Raw genomic sequence first — 15,950 nt, forward strand, 5'->3', positions numbered from 1 at the left:
GCCGCCCGCGATAAATGAAATTCTGCGCGATAATGACATTTGCTAATGAAAGTTATTCCTGTTAAAATGGTTTCTGGTTGGGATAATTTTTAATTTTATGGTTCACTGCCTTTAAGATACCTTCCATAAAACAGAAAAGAAAACTGGGGTTTTTATTATTGAACGAGGAATTTTAGGTATTTGAAGTAATCATTTTGAAAATTTTTAATCAGACTGAAGGAAAAACGACTGAAGCCAAGTATATACATGTTTTAGTTTGTATACAAAGTAAATATATGTGATACCACGTGTTGTGCAACAGACTTCGCTGATGATGCATGGGAAGTATGTTACAATATCACATATTTAAATGCCTTATATATATATATATATATATATATATATATATATATATATATATATATATATATAAATGCCGTACTCAGTTTGTTTACACATTTATGTATCCTGCAATTTTCTTGTTACTATCTTGGTTACTCATCGGATCAATGTAAACACGTTCGGTAACAATCCTCTAAATCCCATGGAATGTCATTCACCATCATTGAACTCTAAGTTGGTTACATATAGAGCTGAAGCTTCATGCAAAATGAATTTACAGGTTAGTTTGTTTTCGAGATATCGTGCGAAAAGACGAGTAGAAACGAGTATTTCCAGCCCTTGGAACGATGCGCTAACGCTCAGCCAATAAACTAGGGAGCGATATGTTTTTGTAAATATATATCACGAAGGAAAACGAAATTTCTTAGATAAAGCATAATATTATAAAATTACATGTTTTTTCTGTAGTATAGCTTAAAGAAATTACTTCAGTAATATATTATACATATCCTTTCCTTCAGGTCTATCTCTGCAGGATTTATTCGAAGATGGTGCAAAATAATGCTTTAATTCGTACAATATCTAATTGTATGTTCATCAAGGATCAATATTTTTTCTGCATTCAGAAAAATTCTTTGAAGATTGTGATGAAATGAAAACAATTAAAAACAATGACTCAAGGTTGCATAGACCAATCTCTAATACTGACTGATCAGTATTAACTCCAGTGAAAATTACCATCAAACATTGTGTATTTGAATAATATTGCTTCCTTCTAGGTATCTAATATTAGTCAACCCTTAAGCTCCCCATTCATTTTGCACAAGTGTGTGTCATAGTTTCTTAGAAACATTTCCGGAACCATTTCCCTTTAATGGCCAATCTCCACGAGTACTCTGACAACTTCCTGGAGACTTCGGAAAAATCCGTGTAGGCGAAGTGTAAATGACATCGCTAATATTGGGTGGCGAGGTGGCCGGTGGGACTGATGAATGGCGAGGTATCAGCTGTGGCTGGGCCTGCGCGCTTGGGCTCGGAGCTCCCCAGCAGCGGCCATCTTGCCAGTGAGCGGCGAGGTGACTGCCGAGCGGTGCGGACGTCGGGACCGTGGTGCAGTGATAGTGTCCTGTGAGAGAGTGGTTGTGTCAGGATGGGGATACCAGAGGATGCTCGTAGATGAGGCCGCAGTCACAAGGTACGCAGTCAAGTCGAGTTCATCTCCAGTCAACCCTTATGCTCTTTTGGAATGCACTTCAATCTCTTTGATGTACCGACTCCGGTGTCAAAGCGCTCCGGTCATATCACCCTATCTTTATCACCGGAAATATAATTAACAATTATATTTTAATTATTTTATTTATTAAAAAGCATTGGAGGACTGTAAATGTATCCTACGGGTGTTTCCCCACTATCACAGTATTTTTCCTGGAACTAATCCAGACTTCTTAAAAACTAGAAGTACTTCTCCCAGAAATTAATTTACAACAAAAACCAAAACCTTTAAAGTATAGTCTAATTTATAAAAAATTCAATTCCTCCTTAGGACCGACCGCAAACAAAGAACGACCAACAAACGACAAGAACCTCGGTGTGAACCCTCCTTGATTACTGTTATCACTACAAGATGTACCTTCTGGTAAAGTGTGAATTCAGATATCGGCCGATTCCGATGGGTATTTTGCAACAAATAAAGACGGTACAGGAGCGCATGCGCGTGGAGGGGTGTTTATATGCTGTTGATTCATAATGTGAGTTACCTGTAACCCAGAAACCTTTGGGGGAAAATCAATTCTGTAAGTAAAAATTCTGATTTAAAGTCAGGATTTTGGTTGATTATTTTGTGGAATATTAAGGACTTTTGGTTTTAATAAGAATTGAAGTCTGAAGATTTGATACAAGTTACATTACGAAATTGGTATTTTATAATTACGTGTAAGAATTACAAATAACTCAAATTCTGTCTAGAAATAATTAGTGTATAAACCTGAACATTTCTCTGCCACATCTGAGCCGAGAAGGCCAGACAGGGCTGGACAGAGAGAGCAGTTATCTCGAGCAAATCTCGCCCAGTAACACTAATACAGTCGGATCACGGCGTGGACGAACCATTTATCGGCGAGACTGAGCGGAATGAATCACCAGCAGTTAGCCCATGTCGGGAAGTTTAATGACTTTCTCGCTATCTCTATTCCGACCAGACCGTCGCCTACCAACGCCTGTCTGCCGACGACACAAGCAACAACCGACCGACCAGGCTGAGCTAAGCCGCTTGAATTATTGATCCTGCCGGTGTAGGTTAACGCTCTTCACAACACCAGCACGAGGTAGGCCCGTCGCTGTGTTTATATCGCCAACCTGTGTTTATTTACACTTGAGACCCCACGATAATAAACACTCCCCCGTTATGTTCCCACATTAGTCAGCGTTACTGCATTCTTCTCTCAATTTCGGTCTATCGAGTCCGAAACAGCTCAGATGCCATTTGGAAGAATTAATTTCAGGTCAAATGTATTAAATGCCTCTTTAATATTTGCATCTTAATCGAAAACATCCAAAGCGAATAAACTTTAAGATTAAAATAATAAAGAAACATATTTTGGGCAACATCCTCGTTTTTTAGATGGTGTTTATGTTGGTGTTTGACAGTTGGAAGCTAATATATTTTTCTAATCTATTAAGTCATGTATGACTACTCTGTAAAATAATAAAACGCTTTTCCTTCCTAGGCATATTTAAAAAGCGCCATTAAGGAACGTATAATTAATTAATGAATGATAAAATTTGAACTAAATAAATAAATACAGATTTATTAAGATATAAACTCTTATATTACTCAGTTCTCGTAAATTGCAAATCGGTACATGACACATCTGTGACTTCAGTTGAAGAATCAACGAACAACAATCTTTTATTTTTAGCCAGGTAGTCATAAACATGCATAATTCTATTATTGTTCTCATCCAGTTGAGACTGCGAGTCAAACAAATTTAGCAGGAGGGTTGGTGTTCTGGAGGAGTTCAGTCTGAATTCACTCAGTTGTTTATTATTGAGTAAATTCATCGAATGTTTAGCCGCAGTTATATTTAACAAGGCAGTATTTTCATGTAAGAGAACAAACGGGGTTCTTCCACACGTCACACTCATGTCCGAATGGTTGTTGGAATCACTGAAATTGTGATCTAAAACGTCCGAAGTTTTATACTAAATAATAGATTTCTGTTTGTTGACTCATTTTCAAACAAAGTACTTGTACTTCCCATTTTCACCTTCAGTCATTTTTATGTAGGCGGATTCAAAGATTCCAAAAGCCTCTATATATTAAATTTCTCTTGATATTACAAATGTTTTATATTTTTTCTCTATTAAGAAAAATTCAAATAATAAAATAAAAATAATTCAATGCAAATCAAAATTGATTACACCTTCAGGCACTTTTTAACACTATCCTAAACTGTATTCAGATTTAAGAGTAGTTTGTCAGCAATTCTGCACTAAATTTTGTGAAAACGTAATTAAACCATTGGTACTACCCGTACAACGGAAACTGTCAGTGTCTAGGGATACAGTAATTATAAAAAATAAAAAATATAAAGAAAAGCCATCATGTCTTATGAAATTATTCAAGTAATTAGTCTGCAGTAATAATTGTACAACGAAAAACTGAAAACTACATTAGGCTATAACAAAGAGCAAAAAATGTTAGCCAGATCCCTGTAGACGTAGAGTAAGTTATCGTCACGATTCAATCGTTTTGTCTGAAATAAGGGGTTTTGTAACAATAATACTTGGGCTGCACCCGAAAATTGCACGGCTTAGCGAAAAAAATTAACACAGAATTGAATAGCAAGACGTTTTTAGGGATTAAAATAGTTCTGAAAACATATATTTTAAAGACAAAGGTGTTAAAAATAATTTTCCATTTTATTTTCACTTGATAAAAATAGAAATAAATTATTCTGTACTATTAAAACAAAGTAGAAATACGCCACACCATATGTCGTACCAGGTTTCGTTGAGATTGCATGCAAAATTTCAAATCTATAGCTCAATTCTTTCTTGAGATGGCTTGCGGATAGTCAGATAATCGTAACGAATAAAGAAGTTGATACTAAACACGCAACCTATAACTCATTCATGCAAAATTTAAAGTCTACATATAAAGTCTTTCTTGACATATCCAGCCACATGTCACATTTAGATCTTTGTTCACAGTTTTCGTATCAGAGTTTAAATAATAAAAATGTACACACAAAGTCACTATAAAATGATGTATGAGTTAGGATAGTTAGGGTGCAAGTATTAATAAGCCACATGTTTGAATCTATTATGAGTGTAATGAGTTACTTATAAATTTATTTATTCTGATATGTTCGCGTTGTTATCGTGTTACCCATAAGACCAATGTAAAAATATTCGCTAACGCTCAGCCAAATCTTAGGGAGTAATATGATGCACCACAACCGAACTTAGTAACCTCGTAGAGAAATGAAGCTTAGTGCACAATTAAATTCTATTGTTTAGTTTGTTTTCGATATATCGGGCAGACAGTTAGATAAACAAGCGGAAGTAAAATTTTTCCAGCCCCCTTTATTAGTGATAGGCTTCGCTAACGCTCAGCCAATTGTCCTAATTGAGAATTTATAGTTTAAAATTAAAATGTAATGAAGTTTTAAATTACTCACTGTAATTGTAGTATATGGAGAGTTGGGAACGGACTATTATTTAGCTCAAATGTATCTTAAAACAACTCTCCATACTTTATACTACCCACCTTCGTAATCAAAGGTTACAATACGAGAAATTGACAGAACTACACTTTACGTTCTTAAACTAAGCAATATGATTAACATTCGCAATAGAAGTAAAAATAACCTGATATTATTTGTGTAATTAATTTTTTGATTATACAACTAAGTATACGTACTTAATATTGTATAGTCGATTATACGACTAAACAATAACTATTGCTCAGCATGAAAGTATGTCACGTTACTGACGATGGTCGAACTTGGAATTCATATTCTGGGGACTTCCGTTTATAGACTACAGCTCAGGTCGGGTATTTTTGTCCAGTACGTGACAAGGTTAGCCTGGGTGAATAATTCATAATACCTTTCTCTGTAACACAGCGGGATAAAAAGTTCAAGGTCTTTCCAGAATTACAAACAGTTAAATTCAAAGTAGGAGCATATAATGTTCTCCAATAAGTGTTATCATGGCCTCAAATGTATCCAAGAGTATATCCAAAAATGAAAAAGTGATAGAAACCATAAACGTAATAAACACCTATTTAGTGTATTTTAAATAGATTTGTTTTTGTGTACGAGTTGTGACAACAAACTTGGGTATTAACACTTACTTGAAGTTTTACCAGAGATTTTCCCAAATATTACCATTTTTTAACGATCCTGACATTTTTTACTATTAATTGGCAAAACGTGACAAATCACATTTCTATGAAACATATGCGATATAAGTACAACTGACACTATTTATTTCAAAAGGCATAACAAAATACTTGAAATTATGATTATATTGAAACAACATGGTTATCAAATCCTTTTATTAAATCCGTCATGTAGGTATTATTTATGATTAATCAAGACAACGATTTTATTTAAATAATATTACTCTTTAATTAAGTTTTTGATAAAAAACCATAAAATTTTTCTCAGGTTTCATTGAATTTTAATGATTTATATCCTTCTGAATGGCTAAAAATGGGGTGAGTTTATAAATACACATCGTAATATTAATCATACTATAAAAGAGACTGCTATGTTTTTTATTATAAAATGCAATTAGAACATTAGGGACCTTGCCCAAATTAGTTTAATGCTGTTTTCAACAATCACGAATTCCCTCAACTCTATGTAGAAACAGTGAAATATGTCTAATATGAGAAGGCAGACTGTACGATATTTCGGCATGATTTACTTTTTTCATTCCATTGACTTGGAACAATGACAGAACTGTTCCAATGGGCGTTTTCCCAATAAGCGGATGAAACTAGTGCTTCCACATTCAGTTACTCTCTGTAATCTACAAGTATGTATTCGAAGAATCTCTTAATATATCCTATTCTACTTTAATTAAGTTTTCCTTTTAACAAGTGTGTTGAATTTCCTTTGAACAGCTACTAGTTTGTAATACCTGCTTCTAGTAAATTGTCCTTATCAATATGTACCAAATTTCACACTTTAACTGCTTTTTCAAAGTTTAAATTTAACTTTAACTTCTTATGAAAAGTTACAGAGATTATGTTTATGATATAATTAGAATTCGTACGAGAATTTCCTGTTAAAGATTTTAAACTACGAGTATTTAAAACTGATTATGAACTACAAAAATATGTGTTAAAATATTGACATCGGAGTGTGGTATATTTGATTATGTTTATTCAGAGAGGTCTAAAGAAGGAGGATATTAAATATGAGTACATAAATAAACATATATATATATATATATATATATATATATATATATATATACTGTATGCAGAAAATAAATGCTCAGAGGCTTCTTATGTATATATATATATATATGTATATATATATATATATATATATATATATATATATATATATATATATATATATATATATATACTGTATGCAGAAAATAAATGCTCAGAGGCTTCTTATGTATATATATATATATATATATATATATATATATGTATATATATATATATATATATATATATATATATATATATACATAAAATACACAAAGAAATCACACAAAAAACAGTCATCTAGGGTCTAGCCGGACTTTCATATTGGATCACTCTAAGAACGAACTTCAAATATGGAAAATATGTGCTATTAATTTAAGTTAACTTTAAGCTTTTTATAAATGTATGTAAAATAGCAAAGTCGGTGATATTCTCCTCTCATTAAGAGTACTTTTGAAAATTGTAAAATCTATAATTATTTTGATCCAAAACTCTCCAAAGTTTTCCCTCTTTATAAACTTCTTCTAACAGTTTAAACCTTAAATGAAACTTTAAATTGGCTATAGTCTTAAAATGGTCTTGAAAGGCGAATCTCAGAATGAGTAGATCAAAAATTTACTCAGAGAAGAAAATAGTTTTGAGCAATATTATTTTGCACATTGAGAGAAAGGGTGGAAGATTATTTTTCAATGCAGCATATAATAGAGTATTTAATTACTGAGTTGACAGAATGTAATGTTGTAAATGATGTTTAAATTAAAACACCTACAGATCACCGTGTGATATCCACCCCTCCTCACGCACATACGAGTACTAGTAGTGCCACGCTTCTCTCGCGATTCTTTATACTTTGTTATTAAGATTGTCACTATTCTTTTACAGACCAAGCAACATCTCTGATGTTCACGAGTAGTAATTGTAAGTGGGTGAGTGTTAGCGAAGAACACCACGACAATCAAGTGACGAAATTTGGATGCAAAATTTCGACGTAAGCAACATCGATTTCGATTTTAGTGGATGCCACTCTATGGAATTTGCTGAACGTTAACGAAAAGTTTAACAATATTTTCTATTATTGTTATAAAAAAACTCACAATATCCAATCATTTTAAGTTTTTTATACGAGGCCTTTAAACATCAAAGATGCCATCATCAGGTGTGAATCATCAATTTGAAGTAGTATAAATATTTTACAATTCAAAACAATTATCAGCTGAATAAAGCTTAATACAAGATTTGTATAGTTAAAAGTACAATAAAATAAATATTAATATATGTATTAAAGTTTTTTCAAAAAGAAAGAAAGGCCTCGTGTAAAAAATTCAAACTATTGAATAATTGTGAGTTTTATTTAATACAAATAATAGAAAATAGTTTTTCTAATAAGAAGAGCTCCTCTTTCAATGAAGTTTTACAATAGTCTAACAGGTAACCATTATGGCAACAAGAAAATAAATAAATGTGTAAGCAAACTGAGAAAATGTGACGTAATAACACACTCTTTGTCTTGCTGGGCCTTACCCAATTATTATGCAGTTATAATTTATGATTCTTGATATTAACAAGTACAAAATTTTCAATAATTACCATTGAAAGTATATATTAGTTCCTAATATGTTAAAAAAAATTATAATCCTTATAATTAGCTTCCCTGTTAACGGTATCTTATATTTTACACTCACCTTTCTTGATGAAGCCATTAATTTGTGATTGCGTAGTAACACCGCTGTACAGCCAAAAGTGTTGTTGCGGAATTCCACTGGCAAGGTATCACATCAACAACATGCACAAGCACGCCCCTTGTAAATGAGTTAACTCTGTGGCGATGTTCACTCATAAATATATAGTCGTTATATTTAACATAATACAGCATTTCCTGTTGCAGCAGCATGTCAACGTTTGCACAGTTCCTATCTTTTAACTCGACCATGGATAAAAACTTCATTAAATAGTTAATCCTCTAATAATTTATAATTCACAAATGATTAATTAGCTAATGGTAATATATACTGCGAACAGCTCCTGTATTTGTCTGTCTGTACACCCAAAAACTGCCCAAGGGCGTAGCCAGCGATGGGGTCCAAGGGGCCCGGACCCCCCAAATTTTCAATTTTTTTTTAGTAAAAGATTATTATTATTTAAATTATTTGGTATTACTGAAATTTACTGATGAAAGATCGCTCTCAACAAAGAAACCGGCCAAGAACTTTTTAAGGAACAAAATGGGTCTTTGCTATCTGTCCACTACGGGAAAATATCAGTTGTCTGGATCTCTCTCCCCCCGCAAATATTTCCTAGCTACTTGCAACAGCCATATTTTATGACCGGTTTTCACAAAATTTTGAAAAAAGATTTAGTCTTGTGAACCCAAATTTACGTTTGTCATTCGACCCAACCTGACACAAGCAGCATAGCTCTATGATAGGTATTATTTTCTACATTGGCTATAAATAAGTTAGTGGGTCTGAAAATGGAATGATTTAAACAAAGCTTGTGGGTTTGTAAATCCATACTAAGATCAACAGCTAATTTCAAATATGACCATAGGAGGTGGAATCAATGAATCAAATGAATGGTCTGGAACTCTTACTATAATTGAGTGGGCTATTTTTTGTATACAAAATTTGAATATATTATATAATAACACCCACACACTCTCTCTCTCTCTTTCTCTCTCTCTCTCTCTCACTCTCTTCTCCCGTCTCTCTCTCTCTCTCTCTCTCTCTCTCTCTCTCTCTCTCTCTCTCTCTCTCTCTCTCTCTCTCTCTCTCTCTCTCTCTCTCTCTCTCTCTCTCTCTCTCTCTCTCTCTCTCTCTCTCTTCTCCCGTCCCTCTTTCTCTCTCCCCCCACTCTTTCTAAATACATATATTTTTTAACAATTTAACACCCTATATATAGTATTATACGTGAGACTAACTAAAATGGTACTATTTTATAATTTATTTACTGATAAAAGCCCCAAATAAGCGCGAATGTCCTTCAATTATTAGTTTATGATATTTTTATTTTACAGCAGATACCACCAGTCACAAATCTTACTAAATTATTTGAACCATTTAAATGGAAATATATAAGCTCTAAGTGAAATGACGGAAAATAAATGGAAAAAAGTATGTACCTGTATTTTGAAAGTACATACAATTTTTAATATATTATTTTTAATATTTTATCTGAACAAATATTTAGTTCTTTAAAGCTATTTGGGGTATTTATTTACATTGTTAGGCAGAAAATTTAAACTATGCCCTAAAATTTCGAAAAGCGTTAAAATAGAAACAATTTTAGTGTATAGTTTAATTTTAAACTATAATACATATAGTTTTATTTTAAACTATAATACAAAGAAAGAATGATAGCAAAATATTGTTTAAAGAAAAAGTATCTGTGTATAGTATTGAATTGGAAGCTTAATTCTTATTTAGTTTTATGTATGTGCAGTGGTGTGTTCGAAATTGGAAGATGAGGAAATGTTTTCGGAAGGACGTTGAAACGAATAGGATAATAAATGTCTAGTGTTGAATTAATAATTACATCCCGTGCTCATATACAGAGGAAATGTGTCTGCATGGCTGTGGAGAGCGAGGATGTCGTCGGTGAACGCAGCACACCAGGTTCCGACGGGATTTTCTAGACGAGCTATGACACTCATGAGTCATCTAAGATGGTTGTGTAGCGGATGAGGCGGATATTTATGCGACGCGTATAGAGCCCTGAAGGTTTCCATCACGAGTCGTAGATGAGCGTGCACACACCTTGTAATAAACACTGTTATATAGTAGTAGTAGTAGTTAATAATAATAATAGTAATAATATTCTTTATTGCGTGAAACAATTATAATATTGCATGGCATGCGTCAACGTAACTATATAAAGTACATAAGTACATGAGATAAATGATGTTGGTCAAGGTAAATACATACAATGCAATACGATTCTTGTATGTATCAGAACCGGGGGTTTCGTGGTTGTTGTTAATTTCAAAAATGTTCATCCCAGCGGCCCATCATGAACTCATCAGTTGAGTAAAATGCCTTTGACATAAGAAAATGTTTTAGTCGAGTTTTGAATTTTTTTGTTTCATTGAGTTGTTTGATACCCTCAGGGAGCCTATTGATTAGTCCGACTCCAACTTGAGATGGTAAGTGTTCGAAAGCTGCCGTTCTGTGCTGTTCGACTCGAAAGTTATCCCTGCCTCTAGTCCCATATTGGTGGACATCCCTGCCCCGTACCAACTCGCATTTTAGTCGGCAGTACAAGGCCACCTCGAGAATATAGAGACAGGGAAGAATCAGCAATCCAAGCTCCCTAAAGGCATCTTTGCACGACTATTTAGTAGTAAAAAGTAAATGAATTCTTCATTAACTAGCTCTAGAATGAAAACTATTTTATTCACGCCTATTTGAGAGTGACTACAGGTTTTGAGTGTAATATGCATCTTAAATATTATTTAAATTTAAGTTGAAATAAATAATTCTGGTTGAATATTTTTTAAACACGACGGTTTCACTATTCTTGTTCAATTTGTTCTACGTTGCTGAATATTAGACGTTGGAGAATACATTGATACTGGACTGTCAATGTTTCAATTCATAACATTTCTTACTTATATTCGGTGCGTGGTAAGTATCGTGGAAGAACGTGTACTTTGTTATAAGAGAAGATATCGTATCAAGATATTAACTGGTAACAGTTTTAAAGTTTATTTCAAGAAATTCTTTAAGTTCAACATAGTTAGAAAAAGCTTTAAAAAGTTTTAAAATCGTGACATTAAGGCATTAAGTTCAACACAATAAGAAACTGCTTATAACAAAGCTTTAAAATTAATATTTCAATATATTGTCGAAGTTCAACATAAATAGTGATTCCAATGTTCAACATGATAAGAAACTGCTTATAACAAAGCTTTAAAGTTATGTTTTCAATATATTGTTAAAGGTCAACGATATTATCGATTCAAAAGTTCAACACAATCAGTAACTACACATTAACAACATGTATTATCGGAAGGCAGTCATGGAAATACAGTAGTTTAAAAAGTTGAGATTTTTATTTAAGTTCAATAGTACCGGAAACTACCTATGACAAAGTTTACAAATTGTGATTCCAATGCTATTGTGGCTTAAGTTAAACATGAGCCGAAACAGCTCAAAATGAAGCTTTAAAGTTTTTGTATTTTAATAATTTTCTGAGAAAACCTAGAAACTTGTTTGAAAATGTAACAAACACGTGTTCTGCTCGACTTGTGTTCATTGAACAAATTAAATTGAATTTTGAAAGAATTGACAATTTGTGTCCTATTTGCATCGTATCCACAATACACACTGAGTGATACACAATACCATAGTTACGTGTCGAGCAGTTAGTGATACTTGCACACTGGTTGTATCGATCAGTTTCGACCTACTTTCGGAAGAATTGACAATTTGTGTCCTATTTGCATCGTATCCACAATACACACTGAGTGATACACAATACCATAGTTACGTGTCGAGCAGTTAGTGATACTTGCACACTGGTTGTATCGATCAGTTTCGACCTACTTTCGGAAGAATTGACAATTTGTGTCCTATTTGCATCGTATCCACAATACACACTGAGTGATACACAATACCATAGTTACGTGTCGAGCAGTTAGTGATACTTGCACACTGGTTGTATCGATCAGTTTCGACCTACTTTCGGAAGAATTGACAATTTGTGTCCTATTTGCATCGTATCCACAATACACACTGAGTGATACACAATACCATAGTTACGTGTCGAGCAGTTAGTGATACTTGCACACTGGTTGTATCGATCAGTTTCGACCTACTTTCGGAAGAATTGACAATTTGTGTCCTATTTGCATCGTATCCACAATACACACTGAGTGATACACAATACCATAGTTACGTGTCGAGCAGTTAGTGATACTTGCACACTGGTTGTATCGATCAGTTTCGACCTACTTTCGGAAGAATTGACAATTTGTGTCCTATTTGCATCATATCCACAATACACACTGAGTGATACACAATACCATAGTTACGTGTCGAGCAGTTAGTGATACTTGCACACTGGTTGTATCGATCAGTTTCGACCTACTTTCGGAAGAATTGGCGTTGACGAGTAGAAAATGATTTCGTTATTTATTGTATAGATGGAAAAATTGAAAAGATTGTGAGAATGGTTTTCCAAAGAAATAAACATTGCTATACTAAGGTAAATCAATAAGTACACTTTACAGAAGTTAAACCAGTTTTAGTTTAAATAACTCTAAAATTATTATTAATGTTAAAATTAATTTCATTGAAATCTGTATATTGTATTCACCCTCATGATAAACTTTCCGAAACTTTAGGTGATGTATCCTCGTCAATCATGATCCAGATTCCAAAACCCTTCAACATTTTTGAAAGTTGAAATTTACGTCCTTGCAGCGTATATTGTTAGCCAGCCTAATACAATGAAAGGTCTCAAAACAATTCGAATAATCTAAAATTAGAAATTAAATTATTATTAATTGCATAATAGTAAATAATTTCTTCCGGTTTAGTTTTCAAGGGGAAAATAAATATATTTGGAGGGATATAGACGTTGTACACTAATAAATTTATATAATATTATCTAAATAATTTACGGAGAATTTGGTTAGTGTTTACAATACTATACAGAAAATAACTTACATTTACCGCCACAGTCTCTTACATATCCTTTATCTCTTACCTAGTATAACAGTTAGGACAAACATTCTAAAATGTTCATGTTTTTATAAGAGAACTAAGGAAGTACACGAAAAGGAAGTTTTTCTAACCATAAACAGTTTTGCAAGAAGTACATAATTTAAATTTTAGAAAACGAAATCTTTCAAAATTGGTTACAATCAAGTTATATGAAAGCCCCGAGTGTTTTACCTGCAGTAGGCTATACATTATATACAAGGCATTTGGAGGCATTAATAATACCTAACGCGTGAATCACCGATATGAGTAGTGACATTTCTATGCGAAACTTGGACAACTTTTGCTAAGATTTTCTCTGAAAATTTGTGTAATTTGTAATTTGTAAGGAACGTTTCGTAAAAAATGGAAAGGCAGTCACGGCAGACTGACTGACAGAAGTGACTAATTCACGGGCTGTGAATATATATCTTGAAAAAGTACGTTTACTAATTATTAATTGATCATTTTTACGTGACAACGTCTTAAATTAGGTTGCGGCTCGGAGTCACTCATGAAAAAGTGTAACGCCCGGTAACGTTACGATGCCCGTCCAGTGGGTCCGCCGCACGGGATCCGCACGGGATAAAGCAGATAACTGTGGGTCCGCCGCACGGGATAAAGCAGATAACTATGTTTATTCGTGAAAATGTGGAGTGCTTAGATTCGTCATTTACAACAACTACAACAATAAAGGTAAATAATTGTACACTGTTATTTCATTATCGTAAACTATGATTGATTGATTAATTGTTAGATTGACACAAAAGTTGAGAAACTGAGTTTATAGGTTATGTCATACTATTGACAAATGTTGATAGTGTTAAGTAAATTATTAGTTTAAATCACTCTGCAATCAATCGTAATTCAGTCGATTGAGAAGAAACAGCGCGTATTGCTAGTCAAACATTTAAAATAACAAATTATAACCTCTAACCTGTCATAACAGTGCGACCAAACAAACGAACTAAACCGACCAATCACCACGCGCGGAGTTAGAATTTAACTGTGTTTAGCAAGAATTTCAAATTCCAATTTTAGTAAATGTTTTATTCAACTTTACCATTTACAATAACAAATTTTAATTAATTTCAAATTATGTACAATGTTTTAGTAAACAAAATATATTTCTATAGTTAAAATGTGTGCAATTCTTATTTTCATTCAATTCCTTGTTCCTATTGTGCAATTTAATAATATTCATATCAATAAATATTCTACCGAGAAAAAGACGTTGTCACGTAAAATCTTCGCCCGTAAAACCGACTTTACAGGCAACCATAATTTTTTTAAAATATTTTTAAATAGTATGAGACACACAATTTTTAACACAAAAAGTGTTTTACTTTATATTAATTTTATACATATTTTTGTAAATATTTTATATTTCATATATTACAAATATCACTGACTTCTGAATATTACAGTAATAAATAGTTATTAATTTTCATTATTATCGTTTATATTAGTTTCTGTAATATGTTCAGCATCATTTTCACTGCAATCTTGTATTTCAAAAATAAATACTTCATATTCATTATCATTATATTCTGAAAATGAAATTGCATATGTTGCAATGTTTATGGTAACTGAAATAAGATATAACAATTCTGGAATAAAATCTTGCTAAGAATCATGTTAACAAAGAACCTATTGTTCCATATCTCGTTGTACTTATGTTTTTATCGTTTGTAATTGTTAAGTTTAATTTATCTTTTAAAAAGTCAATTAGTTTTGACGTTTCTTGAGCAAAATTTGTATTACAATCTGTTTTACGTAATTTATTTTAAAAGTTAATATAAGGTAAGGCTAAATGTAATTGAGTAAAGGTTATAATTAGAATCAACAGAAAGATTAATTTTCATCCAGGATTAAATTACACTACGGCTTTGGTAGCTAGAAAAAATGTAATCAATTTATTTTTAATCAGTTTTAAATCCCGTCAGGACGAAACTAGTAGTGATCTGGAATAGGAATTAATATTGACCGTGCAGAAATTGAATTTAGATGTGCCAAATTCATGTCAATATCATAGACTAATGTCAGCTGTTACTTGATTATTATTACTTAACCCATGTCTACTTATTATAACTCATACTGCATTAGCAATTGTTTGTCACTATATTTTAGACGTTTTAAGTTATTGTAAAATCACAAAATGGTTATTCGTGCGAATTTAAATAAATAAATTAGTTGTAATACTTCAATGTAAAATTAAGTTTTATCGCTTCAAATACAATTAAATATTTTTTCAGTCACCTAAGAATAGATGGAGTTCAGGTGTTTTAACTCGAAACAAATAGCCAACCTGTGGTGTCTTTAGAAATATCCAACCTTTTACAAGTTATCTTTTGAGATAGATTGTACTTGAATAGCGTTAAAGTTTCTTTAACTTTTAGTACTTTATCGTTGGGCAAGTTAGACACTTAAAAAGTAAAGAATTCTGTCTATACCAAATATTAGCTGGGATTGAG

The 15,950-nt window shown here is 32.6% G+C and overlaps 1 protein-coding gene across 2 annotated transcripts in view; it reads left to right on the top strand.

The window, feature by feature from the left end:
* The first annotated feature begins 1,379 nt into the window (after positions 1 to 1,379).
* LOC124355084 (regulator of G-protein signaling 20) overlaps positions 1,380 to 15,950 on the top strand; it is a 403,888-nt gene continuing 389,317 nt past the window's right edge. For both annotated transcript variants that reach the window (XM_046806023.1, XM_046806024.1), the window contains exon 1: positions 1,380 to 1,516. The gene's annotated coding sequence lies outside the window, so the exon portion shown is untranslated. The remainder of the gene's footprint in view (positions 1,517 to 15,950) is intronic.

This window comes from Homalodisca vitripennis, chromosome 2 (genome assembly GCF_021130785.1).
Source record: "Homalodisca vitripennis isolate AUS2020 chromosome 2, UT_GWSS_2.1, whole genome shotgun sequence".
NCBI lineage: Eukaryota > Metazoa > Arthropoda > Insecta > Hemiptera > Cicadellidae > Homalodisca > Homalodisca vitripennis.